Raw genomic sequence first — 12,986 nt, 5'->3', positions numbered from 1 at the left:
CCAGGGAGACTATCGGTGTAGTGAGACCAGCCAGAGAAGTTGAGGAAGCGAAACGGGGAGAAAGACATCTGACAAGGTCTGATCCAGCTCCCAAGACCCATCTCTGAATTCAAGGATATCCGGGCAGGGAAAACTGATCCTTAAAAGTCTGTGTTGGTGGCTTCCAACTTCAGTGCTGAATTTTACTGTTAAACCCTTGCCTGATGAATAGCTTTCAGAAACCTGCTCAAGGACAGTCAAGACTAAGCTAGGGGGACTTCCCTGGTGGTGCAGTGGTTAAGAATTCACCTGCCAATGCAGGGGACATGGTTCGAGTCCTGGTCCAGGAAGATCCCACATGCTGTGGAGCAACTAAGCCCATGTGCCACAACTACTGAGCCTGCGTTCTAGAGCCCGCGAGCCACAACAACTGAGCCTGCGTGCCGCAACTACTGAAGCCCATGTGCCTAGAGCCTGTGCTCCACAACAAGAAGACCTCAATGAGAAGCTTGCACACCACAATGAAGAGTAGCCCCCGCTCGCCGCAACTAGAGAAAGCCCGCGCACAGCAATGAAGAACCAACACAGAGAAAAATAAAATAAATAAATTGGAAAAAAAAAAAAAGGAAAATGTCCTCACAAGTCAGTACTCAAGTTCACATTACAGACAGGTAAACAGGTAAGGCCACCTTGAAGATTAAAAGGTGAGTCAGGGGCTTCCCTGGTGGTGCAGTGGTTGAGAGTCCGCCTGCTGATGCAGGGGACACGGGTTCCTGCCCCGGTCCGGGAAGATCCCACATGCCGCAGAGCGGCTGGGCCCGTGAGCCATGGCCACTGAACCTGCGCAACAGGAGAGGCCACAAGAGTGAGGAAAAAAAAAAAAAAAAAAAGGTGAGTCAGCAGTAGAGAAACCAGATTTCAGACTTTCTCTCTGAGACAATGTGGTCACCAAACTCAGATAGGCTCTTTCAAGCCAGTTCAATTACTATGAGAAAATACTGTATTCTCCTTTGGGCTTGGCACAAGAATTGAAACAAAGGTGGCGATGGAAGTGGTAATGACAGATGGATATGTGCTATGGGCCAGAAACTACGTAAACAGCTTTACAGTAATCTGTGAAGAAGGTATTGATAATATCCCAAGTTTCATATAAGGAAACCGAAGCCCAGAGAGGTCAAGGCATTTGTCTGGAGTCACACAGCTAGAAAATGGTAGCGCTGACACACTCTACTCCTGCTCCATAATGAGGTCACACACATCCCACTGTGTCCAGTGAGGCAGCTCCTCCTCTCTGATGAAACCCTGGCAGAAACACACACACTCTAGGCTAAATGGTATGTGAAGTATGTTGCCACACATCCCTGCCGAGTCCCTCGAAGGTTGAATTACAGGTTATTTTAGGGCCAGCCCATCCAGTTTGGACAGCAGGGATGTCAAGCTTGGTAATGTGCCTAGTGAAAGCCTGTCTGGATGAGATCACCCAGTTATGGGTCTCCTGGGATTTGGAGGAAAACTGACTAGTCAAAGTCAATCTTCTGAGACCCACTAGCAATTAAAGTCTCAAAATGAAAAGGAACTAAAGGCAGGCAAATGGTACATGCAAACGTTCTTCTATCAGCACTGAGTCTCTAGGACTGAATTCTAGCATCAAGGGCCAGTTCTCGACTAATCTACAAGCAGTAATGCATGGAAAGATCTGCTGCCAAGGAAAAGTTCCTTAAAAACGAAGTAACAAGGACTTCCCTGGTGGCGCATTGGTTAAGAATCTGCCTGCCAATGCAAGGGACACAGGTTCGCACCCTGGTCTGGGAAGATCCCACATGCCATGGAGCAACTATGCCTGTGCGCCACAACTACTGAGCCTGCGCTCTGGAGCCCGTGAGCCATAACTACTGAAGCCCACATTCCTAGAGTCCTGCTCTGCAGCAAGAGAAGCCACTGCAATGAGAAGCCTGCGTACTGCAATGAAGAGTAGCCCCCGCTCGCCGCAACTAGAGAAAGCCTGGGCACAGCAATGAAGACCCAACATAGCCAAAAATAAATAAATAAACGAAATAATAGGGGCTTCTTCTGAACAATCCTTAAATCAATGAAGATGAGGAAACAGAGGCCAAAGACTAAAGAACTAGGCTCCTGAGACCTCAGTTTTCCCGCCTATACATTGGGAACACTTTCTGAAAATCTGTCACATTTTGGATATAACATGTTTAACAGTGTGGAGCACCATCAGCTCCAAGCCTGCAACTGCGCCCCACACAGGAGCTCACACACAGCAGACAAAGAACAATCTTTTCCTGATGGCTCCTACAGATTCAGAGGGCAGGTGAAGGACTTCAGGGGAACAGCAGAGTAATCATGCCCTCCAGATAACTGCCACCAAAGCTCTGAGGAGGAGACTTTGAGATGAGTGGAGCATCAAAGGAAGCCCTCTTGGATTAAAAGGGGCTTGGCTGGACATGAAAATATGTGTCGGATTTGGAAAGGGTGGGGCGAAGGTGACATGGAGAAGACCCACAAGATGACCACATAACAGGGAGTGAATTGAGAATAACTAAACAAACACAAACACTGGCTGGGGCACAGTTTCTGTGCTAAGTAATTTAGAGCCCCTGTGTCATTTAATTCTCCAGTAACCTATTTAAAAATGAGGAGTTAGAGATGCTGAGAGAGGAGTGACATATCCAAGGCCAAAACAAGCACACATATTTAGGAGTCTGTGAGACCCCTGCTTGGCTGAAGGCAAGATCATGGCAGGGAAAGGAGCAGATGAGGTTAGTCAGGGAAGGATGAGATTCAAAGACAGCCTTGGATGCCAGGGTGAGTTGGACCCTGCCAGCAGAAGACGCAGTGATCTTATGACAAGTCTCATGCTAACAAGCATTTGATGCTACTGATCACTCCATCCTCCTTGAAACATTTTCTTCCCTTGGATTACAGGATGTCATGCTCTCCACTTTCCCTTCTACCCCACTGTCTAGTCTCCTTTGTTCCTCCTCCTCTCCCTCTCCTTCAACACCTGGAGTGCCCCAGGGCTCAGGCCTGGTTCCTCTGCCCTTTCCCAGAGGCCCTCTTCCCTCCTCCAGCTGCTTGCTTCATCCAGTGTCATGCCTTTAAGTACCATCTATGTGCTGACAACTCACAACTTTACATCCCCAGGCCCAACCTCTCCTCTGAACTCCCAGCTCATATATTCAAATTGCCTGATATCACTGGAATGTCTATATGGCTAACAGGCAGCTCAAACTTAAAATGATAAAAACTGCCACTTGCTTCCTCCTATCCCCCAACTGACTCATCCTGCAGTCTTCATTATCCAGTTATTACCAAAACCATCTTTGACAGGTTCTCAGGCCCAAAACCTCAGTTACCCTTGATAACACACTCTGTCTCATATCATACATCTAATCCATCAGTAATTCCTGTCGGGCCTAACCTCAAAATGAATTCCGAGTCCACGAAGGGGGCTTCTCACCAGCTCTATCACTACCACCTGGCCCCAGGCCATCATCCCCTCCCACTGAGATTGCTACCAAAGCTGCTTCCACACTGCACCTGACAGCCCATCCCGGCAACAGCCAGAATGGTCCTATGACAGTCTAAATCACACAATGGCACCCCTCTGCTCAAAATCCCCCAATGGTTCCCTGTCTCAGAGTAAAAGCCAAAGTCCCTACCATGGCCTCATGGCCCACAAAGCCCTAGATGAGATGCATACCCGCTTCTGTCTCTCACACACACACCCTCCCTGTCATTATCTCTTTCAAACTCTTCTTCCACTGTTCTCCCCATCACTCCCTCAGTTCCAGCCATACGGGCCTCTTTGCTGATCCTGGAACACAACAGGCATGTTTCAACCCCAGGGCCTTTGCACATGCTGTTCACTTTGCCAAGGAGGCTCTTTCTCTATAAAGTCTCATGGCTCAGCTCCTCATCTTTTTTCCCCCCTCCAGTTTTATTGAGATATAATTGACATACAGCACTGTATAAGTTTAAGGTGTACAGCATAATGATTTGACTTTCATACATCATGAAATGATTATCACAGTAAGTTTAGTGAACATCCATCATCTCATATAAATACAAAATAAAACAGAAAAAAAATGTTTTCCTTGTGATGAGAAATCTAAGTTTACTCTCAACAACTTTCATACACAACACACAGCAGTGTTAATTATATTTATCATGTTGTGCATTACATTCCTAATACTTATGTATCTTTTAACTGGGAGCTTGTACCTTTTGACTGCCTTCATTCAATTCCCCTTCCCCCAACCCCCACCTCTGGTAACCACAAATCTTATCTCTTTCTCTGTAAGTTTGTTTGTTTTTTAAAGTATAATTGACCTACAACACTATGTTAGTTCCTTTTACACAACATAGTGATTCGATATTTATACATATTTCCAAGTTATCACCACTGTAAGTCTAGTTATGATATGTCACCATACAGATATTACATAGTTATGGACTATATTCTCCACGCTGTACATTTCATACCTGTGACTCATTTATGTTGTAACTGGAAGTTTGTACCTCTTAATCTCCCGCACCTATTTCTTTCCTCCCCCCCACCCCAGTCCCTCACCTCTTTTTTTTTAATATCTTTATTGGAGTATAATTGCTTTACAATAGTGTGTTAGTTTCTGCTTTATAACAAAGTGAATCAGCTACACATATGCATATATCCCCATATCTCCTCCCTCTTGCGTCTCCCTCCCACCCTCCTTATCCCACCCTCCCTATCCCACCCCTCTAGGTGGTCACAAAGCACCGAGCTGATCTCCCTGTGCTATGCAGTTGCTTCCCACTAGGTATCTATTTTACATTTGGTAGTGTATGTATCCCTCACCTCTTTCATGTCTTGGCTCAAATGTCACCTTCTCACTGAGGTCTTCTCCAACCACTTTATTTAAAACTGTACACACCCCCAACAAATCCCCCACACTTCCTATCCTTCTTTCCTCTTTCTGTTTTTTCCTCTAAGTACTTATCACCAACATAGGATAAAACACTTATCTATTTTTTTCCCCTCCATAATGAAATTCCATAAGGACAAGGATTTTGTTCATTTTGTTCCCTACTGTATTCCTAGCTCCTAGACTGGTACCTGGCAAGTAGTAGGGGCTCAGTAAATATTCAAATGACTGGTGCTCAATCCTCCTCTTAGGGAAATTTCATGTTTTGTAAACCAACCTCAGCTAGAGAGCAGCTTCCCAATGTTGATTTCATGGTGTTTGCCAGGGTCAGAGCTACATCTGTTCTGGTTGTCAAGCTATTTTGAAATTGAGAATGCCAAACACCCTAGCCCATTTTACAGACAGTAAATGGAAGGTAAGTAGATAAATGATAAGAGAGAGAAGAAAGGGCAAAGGGTAGACGGTCAGGTGGCAACATCTCCAATGGGAGAAATGTTCAGGCCACTTCCTTCAGATCACCATCAGATCACTATCCCCAGCCCTGGGCATCAGCTCAGGGTGACCAGAGCTGCAGGAAGTGGGGAAACAAATTACTGGGGGAGGTGTGCAGAGGGGGTTCTGACACAGGCTATGATGTGAGCTCAGCTAGGCCCTTCCTTCCGCCTATAACCCTCCAGGCCCACAGCCTTCTGTGTTCCTCTAGTTGACAAGCTCTTCACTGCCTTCATACTTGCTGATCCTTCTGCCTGGATTATCTCTCCAGCTTCTAGATTTATCCTTCAAATCTCAGCTTAGGTGACATCACTTCAAAGATACCATCCTTGCACGCACTAAGTAGGTATTTTTCTGTCCTCATAGCCCAGTACTCCTATTCACATATTTACTGAGCCATAAATAGGTTTATATGCTGGGGATGAAGCAGTGAATTAAACAGACAAAAACCTTTCCCTTCATAGAACTTACATCCTAATGGCAGACAGGAACTACAAGCAAGATAAATAAGTAACATATATAGTATCTCAGACAGTGATAAATGCTATGGAGAAAAAGAAAGCAGGGAAGGAGGATAGGGAGTGTGGGGGAGGACGAGTGGGAGGTTGAAATTTAACCAGGGTGGCCACAAAAGGCCTCCTTGAGAGGTGACACTGCCTGGGGAAGAGCCTTCCAGGCATAAAAAATAGTGCAAAGGTGGGAGTATGCCTGGCCTGTTTGAGGAACAGCAGGGAAGTGATGTGGCTTGAACAGAGTGAGCTGTGAGGGGGGCAGTGGGTTATGAGGTCAGAGAATGGAGGGGGCCTTACAGGTCAAGGTAAGGACTCTGGCTTTTACTCTGAATAAGCTGAGTGCCACTGGAGGGTTTTAAGCAAGAGTCCTGAGATCTGGCTTACATTTTAACAGGGGTGAGCTGCTCTGCCTCATTTCCCTCATGATTTATCTGTTTTTCTAATTATAACATTTGTTTTCTATTTCTTCTTTGTCTCTCTCCCCCACTAGAATGTGGTAAGCAATCCAAGGGCAGAAACTGTCTGGCTTGTTTACCTGTCACCACATTTAGCCCAGTGCCAGGGGCACAGCAGGGCTCAATAAATACTGAATGAATGAAGGAACGAACAAACGAATAAATGAATGTTGGGCATATGAAGGCTCTGTCCTCAGTGTCTCAACATCCAGCCACCCAGCCCTTAGAGATCAAAGAGTGAAAACCACAGAAAAGACTCAATAGCTTGCTATAATGAAATTTTGTCATTCTACTCTAAATATGCTTAGGACCCTAAAAGCAATTAGGGTGTGATAAAAAGTATGTCATCCAGGCTTCCCTGGTGGCGCAGTGGTTGAGAGTCCGCCTGCCGATGCAGGGGACGCAGGTTCGTGCCCCGGTCCGGGAAGATCCCACATGCTGCGGAGCGGCTGGGCCTGTGAGCCATGGCCACTGAGCCTGCGCGTCCGGAGCCTGTGCTCCGCAATGGGAGAGGCCGCAACAGTGAGAGGCCCGCACACCGCAAAAAAAAAAAAAAAAAAAAAAAAAAGAGTATGTCACCTAAGGCTAGTCCTCTATAGAGCTCAGCTGTAACAAATGTCTTCACTGCTGAAAACCAACACTGAAGGGCTGGTTTTAAAACTTTTTTTTTTTTTTTTAAACTTTCTGGCCACGCCACACAGCTTGTGGGATCTTATTTCCCATACCAGGGATTGAACCCGCACCCCCTGCAGTGGAAGCGTGGAGTCTTAACCACTGGACTGCCATTGAAGTCCCAGTTTTAAAGCTTTTGAGACCTGACTTCCAAACCTACAAATCTTGCAGCTCAAGTCCACAGAGGAGACAATGGATCAATGACTAAGGCATCCTGGCTGATGATGACCTCTGGGCATTCTGTAGTCAACCAACCATACTGTTACCTTAACTAGAGAAGGCCTCCCAACTTCAGGGAGACCCTCTTAATGGAGGTCAGAGGTCAAGTCCAAGGCCAAAAACCCAAAAAGCATGAGGCTTGGGAGGCTAGAACCATAGCCAAGCCCTTCCTCAGCTCCATTAAATAACAGGAGACAATTCAAGAACAAGGGATTGGGAAAGGAAAGGTGGCCACAGAGGGTACAACATGGGCTCTCAAGGGGTCTACACAACCTAACAGGCACAACCATACCACAACTGCAAAACGAGAATTACAATGTCACATACTTGAGGGGTTTGTGAGGCTAAAACAAGTGAATACATGCAAAGCCCTCAGCAGTACCCAGCCCACCAAGTGCTTGATAAATGTTAGCCACTTTTACTACTACACAGGGAGAGCCGTTACCACCAGCACCTCCTGCTGCTCTCCAACCCCCAGGTCTCTGGAGGCCCTGAAGCACTCTGATGGCTGGCTGGGTGGTAGCAGTAGTTCGAGAGTAGTTATTCCCACCATTGGGCAGATTTCTCCCTACCTCCCTGGGGTGACATGATGATGGACAGGAGATCATCTGGGAAGTGCTCTGAATTCCTTAGGAGTCAAGGAATCCTAAAAATTCAATGTGATATTCATTCATTCATTCACCAGACATTTACTGAGCACCTACTATGTGCCAGATATTTCACTAGGTGCTGGAGACACAGACAGTTAAAACAAGTCCTCTCCAGGGATTAAGAGCTGTTTACTTAGAAGACAGCCAAGTACACAGACAATGACAACCCACTGTGATCAATGCCACAGGACAACCAGTTCAGGCTTGCAAGGTGCAGGAGATGATCAGATGGGAAGCACCAAGTAGTGGTCTAGCAAAGAAGTGGGTGTGTGTGACAGGAACTGGTGCTCAGGAGGTGGGAACAGCACAAAGCAAAGACACAGAGGTAAACAACTGGGGATGGCAGAAGTGGCAAGCAGTTGAGTTTGACTGGAACTTGGGGAGATGCTGGAAGTGAGTAGTAGGAGAGATGAGGCAGGAGAACCCGGCAGAGGTCAGAGCTCAAAAGGCTTTGACCGCCACGCTAAGGAATGTGAATTTCAGCCTGAGAGCAATGAGGATCCACTGATGGATATTCAAGCAGAATTTTTTTTTTAAAGGATTCGCCACTTGCCCAAGTAATATTCTCTCTCTGGAGTTATTTGTTCCTCTCTGTGTGAAGCGAAGAAGAACACAAAAACCATTCCTGTGCTCTGATAACTTATCAGTGACCTATCTTAGGCAAAAAGACCTGTTCAGGGCTTCCCTGGTGGCGCAGTGGTTGAGAGTCCGCCTGCCGATGCAGGGGACGCGGGTTCGTGCCCCGGTCCGGGAAGATCCCATATGCTGCGGAGCGGCTGAGCCTGTGAGCCATGGCCACTGAGCCTGCGCATCCGGAGCCTGTGCTCTGCAATGGGAGAGGCCACAGCAGTGAGAGGCCCACGTACCACAAAAAAAAAAAAAAAAAGACCTGTTCAGAAAAAGAAATACCTACAAGCAACAGATGCCCCTTTAGCTTTCAGAAATACACCAAAGCGCGAAACTCATAACCAAGCAATGTTTGCTCACCATCAGCACATCAGGCTTTGGTGCCAGGCGTGGGGGTTTTCAGGAAGTGAGCAGTCAAGACATACAACAGCTTCAAAGGATGACTAGAAAAAGATGAAAGTCCAAGCCCAGAGCCAGGAGGACCAACAGACTGAATTTCTTCTGAAACACTTTTAGGAAGTGAAACAAGAAGGATGGGAGAAGTCCTGTGTACATAAAGGTCTCTGTCTGCAGATAGAAGTAACACCCCCAAAACCAGGCCCCCAGTGGGCATCAACTGCCTAGGGTCAAGGCACCCACCACCACAACAGGCTCTGACAAATGTCCTTGTCCAGCCCCGACATATGCCAGTGTTCGGTGGTGGGGGGGGTGGGGAGGGGAAGGTATTATTTGAGAGCTGAGGTAAAGAAGGCTCCAGGTCACACTACCAAGAAGCTGCTGAGCTGGGACTGGAACCCAGGGTTAACTGATGGGGAGTCGAGGAGTGCTTTTTCCATCACACCTCTAAGCTATTCACGTCGCTCAGGTGAAGCCTCTGCTCAAACCACACTCAACAGATAATCTCTACACAACCTCTAAGGGATCTGAGTCTTTGTAAACTAGTGAAGTCACTCTTCATGAAGCTGCTCTAAGAGGTCGAAGAGGCCTGGTAGGCTCAACTCAGGACAGGGAGCCAGATGCTCTGAGCTCTGCTCATGTTCCTACCATCTGTGACAAGTCACTTCATCTCAAATCCTCCCTTGGAAGGATGGGGATAAGGTGACAATATTAAGTTTCCGTGAATTCAATGGAACTAGGAGAACAGATCGTAGAGTTTAAAAACAGGCACTACAGTAATATTTATATCACAGCTTTCTTCAGAAGCATGTGGAAACCCTCAAGGGTTCGTTAAGGCTTATAATACCTAGCATTGGGTAGGAAATCAGCAGCTCTGTGCTGCTATCAGGGAAACTGAGGCAGAACTGGAGCAAGTGAATGTCTCTGCAAAGGAATAAGGCTCAGACTCACAAAGCCTCATCCTCTGGCCATGAAATCACCTTACCAGCTCCTGGACAAGATGTGGCTCCCCAGTCAAGAAGCCATGGGACCTGTACTTTTCTCAGAGACACAGACCCTTCCCTTGGGAATGTTCTTCAAGAACCCAGGGCCAAAAGATCCCCTAGCGGTCACGTGGTTCCTCTCTTCACTCCAAAAAGAATGCAGCTCAACCACTCTCAAGAGAGGTTCTGGATATTGTTTTTTTCTTTTTTTAAAAAAATTAATTTCTTTAGTTAGTTTTTTGGCTGTGTTGGGTCTTCATGGCTGCGTGCAGGCTTTCTCTAGTTGCAGCAAGTGGGGGCTACTCTTTGTTGAGGTGCGTGGGCTTCTCATTGTCATGGCTTCTCTTGTTGTGGAACATGAGCTCTAGGTGCGTAGGCTTCAGTAGTTGTGGTGTGTGGGCTCAGTAGCTGTGGCTCACAGGCTCTAGAGCGCAGGCTCAGTAGTTGTGGCACATGGGCTTAGTTACTCTGCGGCATGTGGGATCTTCCCGGACCAGGGCTCAAACCCGTGTCCCCTGCATTGGCAGGCGGATTCCCAACCACTACGCCACCAGGGAAGTCCTGGATATTCTTAAATTCATTTCATGGCCAGCCTGTTTTATGTCTCACAGTTCTCAATAGTCAGGAAAAACTTCCTCTCTTGCCCTGAAAGGTAATCAGTTATAGCAATAGCCTACAGAACTGTTTCATCCTGAAGAAAGTGAATCAAATACTCCTTATGAAGATCAGACGAGAAGCAAGAAGGCTACATCTTTATATAGGTGCAAATTTAATGGTAGCTAAAAATATTAAATAGCCCCTACACCCCAACCTTGCTCCAGCCTCTCCTTTGTCTCTGCACTTACAGGTCCGTGAGAGCCTGGGTGGGAACCCTGGCTCTTGTCTATACTACCCAATTGACCTTACAGGTGTGATTTAACCTCTCTGTGCCTCAGTTTCCTCGTGGATAAAATGGGGATAACAACAGTAGCTACCTCACAAAGGTTGCTGGGAAGCTTAAATGAGGCATTATAAGTGCCTAGCACAGGGCTTGGTACACAGTAGGAGGAGCTCAGTAACCAGTAGCTAGCATTTCCATCAGTACTTTTGGCATTATTACAGGTGTCCCCAGTTAACTTGTCCGTGAGGCGCCTACGGACAGACCAAGCCCAACCCCACCCCAGAGGAGGCTGCGCCGGGCCATTTCTTAGTTTTTCTTTTTTTCCTTTTTGAACCTTGGCAAAGAGATAAGGCCCTGAACGACGAGGAGGCCTCAGGATAGCCACGGGGGTGACTGTGCAGGGGGAACCAGTACCCAAAGAGAAGTTTCCTGTCTGGCCAGGCGCAGGCTCTCTCAGGCCTAAGTCTAGGAGTCTCTCCGGGAGGGCGCCCTGGGAGGGAATGCGGACTTGGGGTGGCTGGGGTGCAGGCCGGCGGCCAAGGAGGCGCGAATGAATGAACCCGCAGCCCTTCTGCCTCGTCCTGGCTTGGGAAGCCACTCTAGCCCCTCCAGCTCCCTGTCCTCTCCGTGACCTTTGACCCCAGAAACCCCTCACCTCAGACCCCTGACTCCCCGCCCCACCACTTCTCCGGCCTCGTCAGGCTTCCCGTTTCCTCACCCACAGGTCCGAACGGCTCCCGGAGCCACGGCGCTGCTCGACGCGGCAGTAAAATGTCTGCGGCCTTGTCCCCCTGCTCTCCCCGTGCGTCCGTGCCGCCGGCAGCTCCGAGCCCCACGACTGTCACCTGCCGGGCGGAAGTGAGCTGCCCGCGCGCGCGCACTTCCGGTGGACGCACGGGCTGGGGGCGGGGTCAAGGGTGCACTGGCTGGGGCGGGGGTTGGTGCCCGCGGGGTGGGGCCAGAAGGGGCGGGGCCTACCGGAATTAACTCCGCCCCCGACACGTCCTTCTCTGCCCCTGTCTTCGGTAGAGCGCGGAGAAAAATTAGGCCAGCTAACCGTTAAGCAATTGAACGTGATGGAGATGAAAAAGTTCGTAGAGACTTTGAGGTCCGTTTCCCTTCTGTGTTACAGATGGGAAAACTGAGGTTCTGAAAGGGGCAGGTGTTGCTCAAGAGCACTTACCTTGTGAAGGGAAGAGTTAAACTAGAGCTGTGAGTCTAGTCTAGCGCTTGCAGCCCTTCAGTGCAGCCCTATAGGGGAATTCCGCGTTTTACGGGAAAACCTCAGACCCTCCAAGGAGAACTTCATAATGTCCCATTTCCCCTTTTGCTGGGTCGGCCAGGACCTCAATTTCTATAGCTATCTCGCTCCCAACTCTGGTACTATTAACTTTCTCCTCCTCCTAGATAATTTCTGATTATTCTCTTTAAAATATTTAAAATAATATTTGCATTGTAGAGAAATGGAAATATACTAGTAAGCAAAAGGAGATAAAAAATCATCTGCAATCCCACCGACCTGAGACAATCATTTTTAACATTTTGGTGAATACCCTTCCAGACTCGACATATCATGCGGTATTTTTAACTCACCAAGATATTGGTAAAGCTTTCCCAAAACAATAAATACATTTCTATTTGGTGCTTTCCAATGCCTGCATGGAATTCTACAGTATGGGTGGCATCACTGTTCTAAAAAACAATCCCCTACAGCTGAACACTTAGGTTGTCACCAAACTTTTAATATTATAAAATATATTGATAAATAAGCATGCACAGCCAAGTCTGTATGTCCCATCTAATCCAGATATTACTGTTTTAATATTTAATATAGTTTTCTATGTTTAATCAGCCTCAACTACTTTTTTAAAAAATTTATTTTATTTATTTATTTTTGGCTGCATTGGGTCTTCACTGCTGCGCGCTGGCGTTCTCTAGTTGCGGCAAGTGGGGACTACTCTTTGTCGCAGTGTGCGGGCTTCTCATTGCAGTGGCTTCTCTTGTCGCGGAGCACGGGCTCTAGGCGTGTGGGCTTCAGTAGTTGTGGCACACGGGCTCAGTAGGTGTGGCTCACAGGCTCTAGAGCGCAGGCTCAGTAGTTGTGGCACACGGGCTTAGTTGCTCCACGGCATGTGGGATCTTCCCAGACCAGGGCTCGAACACGTGTCCCCTGCATCGGCAGGTGAATTCTTAACCACTGTGCCA

General features: G+C 47.6%; 1 protein-coding gene across 4 annotated transcripts in view; it reads right to left on the bottom strand.

The window, feature by feature from the left end:
- The window catches only part of AP1B1 (adaptor related protein complex 1 subunit beta 1), a 52,288-nt gene extending 40,631 nt beyond the window's left edge, over window positions 1-11,657 (bottom strand). For 3 of the 4 annotated variants that reach the window (XM_049698320.1, XM_049698322.1, XM_004283756.3), the window contains exon 1: window positions 11,500-11,657. The gene's annotated coding sequence lies outside the window, so the exon portion shown is untranslated. The remainder of the gene's footprint in view (window positions 1-11,499) is intronic. The other variant, XM_049698321.1, reaches the window with a different exon arrangement.
- Between the last annotated feature and the right edge of the window lie 1,329 nt (window positions 11,658-12,986).

This window comes from Orcinus orca, chromosome 15, assembly GCF_937001465.1.
Source record: "Orcinus orca chromosome 15, mOrcOrc1.1, whole genome shotgun sequence".
NCBI classification, from domain to species: Eukaryota; Metazoa; Chordata; class Mammalia; order Artiodactyla; family Delphinidae; genus Orcinus; species Orcinus orca.
This window is presented reverse-complemented; position numbering and strand designations above follow the sequence as displayed.